At 44.2% G+C, this 5669-nt stretch overlaps 1 long non-coding RNA gene across 4 annotated transcripts; it reads left to right on the forward strand.

Annotated features, from left to right (window-relative positions):
• The first annotated feature begins 72 nt into the window (after nucleotides 1–72).
• On the forward strand, nucleotides 73–4872 carry LOC119341241. 4 transcript variants are annotated; one of them, XR_005164991.1, is made up of 10 exons: nucleotides 73–684; nucleotides 806–891; nucleotides 1117–1450; nucleotides 1565–1630; nucleotides 1712–1999; nucleotides 2662–2944; nucleotides 3044–3093; nucleotides 3219–3348; nucleotides 3719–4064; nucleotides 4330–4872. It is a non-coding gene; the product is annotated as an uncharacterized LOC119341241 (long non-coding RNA). The 4 variants fall into 4 exon arrangements; XR_005164989.1 differs by having other exon boundaries at nucleotides 3044–3348; XR_005164992.1 differs by having other exon boundaries at nucleotides 1350–1450; nucleotides 3044–3348.
• The last annotated feature ends 797 nt before the right edge of the window (nucleotides 4873–5669 follow it).

Raw genomic sequence — 5669 nt, forward strand, 5'->3', positions numbered from 1 at the left:
CAAAAATTAACCAGCGAAAAAAAAAACCCAAACCAAATCGCACGCACGTACTACTAGCGAGGCCTCCCACCCTCGAGCGAGAACCACTCTCACGACTCTCTGCCCTCGTTCGCCGCCGTCGCCGCTCCTTCACCGCCGCCCTTGTTCGCCACAACCGCCGCTCCATCCCTTTGCCGCCACCCTCGTTCGCCGCTGCTGCCGCTCCATCCCTTCACCACCGCCCTCGCACATCAAAGCCGGCGCCGCTCCAGGCCTTCGCCGCCGCCTCTCGATCTTCTGCCTAGGGTTCCCCGCTGCACCACCCTTCCCTCGAGCGTGGGCGGCCACCGGCGGAGGATCCCCGCTCCCCCTCCTCTCCGGCCACACCGGTCTCCTCCCTAACCACAAAGTGGGCGCACGCGGTGCGGGCTCCGGCGAACGCGGCCGCGCGCGATCCAGAGGCCTGGCGGCGCCCACATCCCTCGCCTCTCTGGTCACGTCGCCTCCCTAACCACGAAGTGGGCGCACGCGGGGTGGGATCCGGCGAACGCGGCCGCGCGCATCCCTCGCCTCTCCGATTGCATGTCTCCTTCCTTCCTACAAAGTGGGTGCACACAGGGTGGCCACTCCGCCAACCGACTCCAGGAGCTCTGCTTTCGCAACGGCAACATCTACATCAAGCTCGGCCAGCACATCGCACAACTGGTACGGAAAGGAATTCCTAACTCTGTGAGGATACGCCTGAATTCACTTTGGATTCATCTGTGGTAAGATTGCATAATTTTGTGGCTGAGGAACAGCTGCTTGTTTGCTTGTACTACCACAGGTGTATGTGCAGACGATGAGGGCGCCGATGCTCAAGAGGTCGTCCGCGGAGTCATCAAGAAAGAGAATGGAGAATTGCCACAAACTGTTAGTTCCTTCATTGCATCACGGCATTGTCTTACACCCTGCTGAAGTAACTTCGTTGTTGTATTGATTAGCAAAACCAAACAATCAGACTGAGTCTGCTTAGTTTAGTTGTTGGCCAACAGAGTATTCACCTTGAATCAGAACCTGGATTTATGCTCAGCTTGTTTTTAGCTTAGAAGAAACTCTGACATAAAATTTGGCTTTCCCCTATTCCCGGTGGTGCAGGTTTTTGCATAATTCTTCCTTGTCCCGCTTGCAAGTGCTTTTCTTGTGCAAGTCCATGCGTCCACAACACATGATGGGAAAAAAAGTTGCTGTCAAGATTGTTGTTATTATATAAGAAAAGACTGCAGTTCATTCGTTCACTTATGTTAAGTTTGAACTCTTCAATTATGACAGCAAAGTTCACCAGCATGTTGTCTGTCTTTCACTTTTTTGACCCCTGTTTTGGCTTACAGGTTCAACACGACCACTTGGTGGATACTTCCATAATAGATATCGCCACCGTGGATTTAGTAGTGAATGCTCTTCATTATATTTTCCCTAAATTTGACTACAGGTAAAACCAGTCAATGGGTGCAACCATTCTTTTTCTATTACCTTGTTGTCTCTCTCCCTCTTTTTAACATACCACCTCGAAAGCTTTTAGACTTATGCTAATTTTTAGAATTAGTTATGATAGAGAGAAGGACTCTGATCTGCATGCTTTGACTGATGGAGTCTTACCAAAAAATGGCAGGTGGTAGTGCGATATTGTCGTGAATTTTGCTCTCTTCTTTTAATTAGCTTTAATATGAAATAACGCCATGCTTCTATGTAGGCAAGTATGTTGACTGGGTTGATGTGGAGCTAGAGAAACTTGAGAGGACACAGGAGGTGTTATTGTGAAGTGTGCTAAATTGTGTTTTTGAGGAAGACAATCATCTCATACTAAAACGGAAAGACTAAGCTCAATTCCATGCTTGAAGCCTTGTATACAGAATGCTCTAATTCATACTGGACTGCTATTCCTGACATGTCAATGGTTTCGGGGTATTATTTGAGCTGATATGGAGGGACTACTTTAGATTTCATCCACCAAAATATGGGAACTCCATTTTCTTACTAGGTAAATAAAATATAAAATTGTATCATTCTGAACTTTTGCCTTTCATGTATATTACCGAAAGGATGCACACATGTTTTTCTTCTTCTGTGATCTCCTGTGATCATTAATTCTGAAAGAAATCGACTGTTATCACTAAATCTGAAAGAAATCTAAATAATTGCTAGAGTGAGGAGGAAAAATGAAGAAAATTCTGACCATTTTGGTCATGGTCTTGGAGGATGATTGCTGGTGCAGTGCTCACTCGGTGCTCTAATTTAGCTTATTCGAGCTGTAGGTCTAGATTAATTTTTATCTTAATTGGATATCAAACGATTAATCAAACATAGTTGGGGTTCATCCAGGCTACATAGGTCTGATTGTATTAGTGTCAGTTCCTTGAAGTCAAAGTACTACTATGATCGAAGAGAAATACTTTTAAAATGATCGCCGAAGTGATAGAAGACAAAATACAAATTAAATCTTAACGTGTACATGTTTTATTTGCTCCCATGTTCACTTTTGTCGAGTTACAAACTGGACCTTTGTGGTGTGCGTCTATACGTCCTCTCCAAAAGATTGGTTAACTTTAAGTTACTATAGAATCAGACCTCTACCGCATTGTGTATTTGTTTTACTTCAGAGATGTGCTCCCATCGTTGTTGGCTGTCGAATTTGTGTTGCAGTTCATACCCACCACGTTCGTGTCTTCACAACTTCGTCCTCCAGCACAAACGCCAGAATGGAGCAAAAGCTGTGATTTGCCAGGTCGGTGAACTGATCCAGCTCGGGACTATGGGCCGGGTGCTGTGTCCGCGCAGGAGAACTGATACAGCTCGCTGCCAGGGTGCCATCCCTCTTCTTCTGTGCCATAAAGCCCCTCGATTGAATCTCTGAATCAGCAAATCAAAATTGCCGACCCAGCCAATCTCGTCGGAACATCGTCTAGCTTGCCGTGCTCCACTCACTGTAAGTTTGTGTCAGTTTACATGGCACTTATCTCTTCTGGCTCACAGACACCTTCAATGGACCTTTGTCACTGCTAACAGTCAGTATTGTACACTCCAGGACCAAGGCGATCGACATTTTCTTGGCTGGTCGATGGTGATTGCTCCCATGTCTGTTTTTTTTACAGAATTTGGTTATATAATATCATCATTTAGTGAATTTTACCTACCTACACAAACATGATATGACCTGCTATTGCATGTTCTCTAAGGTAATGTATAAATTTGTTGCTTAGTTAGGAAGAGGCTGAATCGTGTTGGATTTGCAGCGAGAGGAAGCCTGTCAACATGATGAACAGGGTAGTTTTTACTGAGGGCAGCTCGGCAAGGAAGAGACCGGATGTTTGTCATTGACCTACTTTGAAAGTGAGTGTATTTACCTCATCTGGTCATTGTTTCCTCGTGAATTAACTTTAGATGGGGGAGCTTGATCTCATAATGTCTACTCATCAAAAATTCCTGACTTCCTTTTTATTAGTAGCATCTTTCTTAACGAAAGGTTACTAATCTTAGTTAAATGGAGTATTCAAGATGTTCTAAGGTTTAAATTACTTTGACTTGGACTTATTAATGTCAGTTGAATAACATTTATTTTAATATTCTCCACGAGATGGCTCATCATTCTGAGTGTTATCTTGTTCTGTTATTAGTTAGAAGAATATATAGGGAAAGCAACTCATGTTCCTCGATTAGACCTTATGATATATCTAATTACTGGAAATAAAATGTTGTTCAGACGAAGGCTAAAACTGCAGTGGCAGACATGCTTACAAGATCTCGTGAACATCATTCTGCTGATGACGGTACTCTAACAGAAGAAGAACAGTGGGAAAGAGAGCAAGCCAGCCTTGTTCTGTTATTGAGAGGGGGAAGTTGAAATCTTACCAGATAAAAGGCGTTAAGTGGCTAATATCATAGTGGCAAAATGGGCTTAATGGGATACTGGGTGATCAAATGGGCCTTGGAAAAATAATTCAAACAATTGCATTTCTTGGTCATCCTAAAGGGAATGGTCTGTATGGTCCATACATGGTTATTGCTCTTACTTCCACCCTGTCAAACTGGTTGAACGACTCAATGAGGTAAAGCATCCAGAGTTGTCCTTCACTGTGCTTAGTTTGTTTGCTATCTTATGTGGGATGACCCTGTCTATGCTTCATAACCAAAACATAATCTTCTTTTGGTTATTTCATTTTCTCTGGGATTTGTCCTCTTATGCTTCTCTTATTGCCTCAATAAAGTTTGGTGTTGTGGCAACTCGCGGGCACATACCTCGACAACAGTCATTTTTATTTTAAAAGAGGCAAAAGGATCACATGATATATATCATTTCATATAACTTGGCAGCAAAACACACTGTGGTGGTCGCCCTCAGCTACGACGATGTGCATTCCTTGGCACCGGGAATTGGGCTGGGACGTCGTGGAGAGGAGAGAAGGGGGCGGGTGACACAGTGGAGGGAAGGAGAGATGGTGGTGAGAGGAAGATGCGGGCTGAATGACATGGCGTCGAGGGAAGGCGGCAGCAAAAAGCCGTGGTGGGGAGAGATGGCGGCGTCGACACCGTGACGTGGAGAGCAAGTCGGGGGAATGAGATGTGCGTGTGCCGTGCGGTGAGAGTCAGAGAGTGAACTGTTTTGTTTATTATAAGATGAGAAGAAAATGAGCTGCCGTTTGTGATTTTTAGGGGAAAATAATTGTTTGCCGTGAGAGAAATATCACTTGCTCAAAGCAAGCAGCTGACAAATATGTGTTTATATATTCCCTTTTATAGATTGGAAATAAGAACTATGGCTTCGGATGATGCTTTGAAAGTGTCAACTCACAAAGCTTTATGATGGGCGGACTGAAAACTCATTGATGTCTTACACAATTGGAAGAGATATGTACAAATAATGGTTCTTCTGTAATACTTGTTGGATATGACAATATATAAGATGAGTTTTCATATATGCTTATTTTTGCAGAGTATGAGAGAGATGGAAATGTATTATGTCAACATTCAAAAGAAATCCTTTGACAAAGTTGCCGACGAGGTGTTGTTCGAAGGGGCCTAAAATTCGTCGAGTTATATACAATAATACACGTATATATGTGCAATCAGAATAAAGAATTAAAAGGCCCGTGGCAACGCACGGGCATTGTACTAGTAACTGGCTAGGGAGGGGGTGGGTTGCGCGAGTATTATCCAATGTATGCCGAGTGTATTAAGTCACCCACTCGGCTTACAGTAGACCAAATGTTTTCGGTTTAAAACAGAAGAAAATATGTTATGTACGTCACGAGATTCGTTAGACAACACTCGGCCGTGAACTGCGACGAGTACGGCGACGTGGTGCATCTATTCGCCGTACGGGCCACGACGACCCTCGACTTCAACCCCAATACGCCGAGTTATTTTGGTACGCCAAGTGTTACTGAGCCATGTCATGGCGTATGTGGCGGTACGCTGAGCGACATGTCTTTACCGTGCGCCATGGCGTCGACACACAACTTAAGAGGGGACCAATAGATTAACATTCGACGTACCAAGAAAAGACAAGGCAAAACATGTTTTTTCTGTAGTGGAAGGAGCAGGCAAGCCGTTTCGGCGAGTACGAACAGCAAGGGCAATTTGTATTGCAGAGAAGAGAGTGTCAACGAGAGAATTTTTTTCCTTTTGACATGAACGAGAGAAAAAAAAATTAG

The sequence above is a fragment of the Triticum dicoccoides genome, chromosome 7B (assembly GCF_002162155.2).
Source record: "Triticum dicoccoides isolate Atlit2015 ecotype Zavitan chromosome 7B, WEW_v2.0, whole genome shotgun sequence".
In the NCBI taxonomy this organism is placed as follows: domain Eukaryota; kingdom Viridiplantae; phylum Streptophyta; class Magnoliopsida; order Poales; family Poaceae; genus Triticum; species Triticum dicoccoides.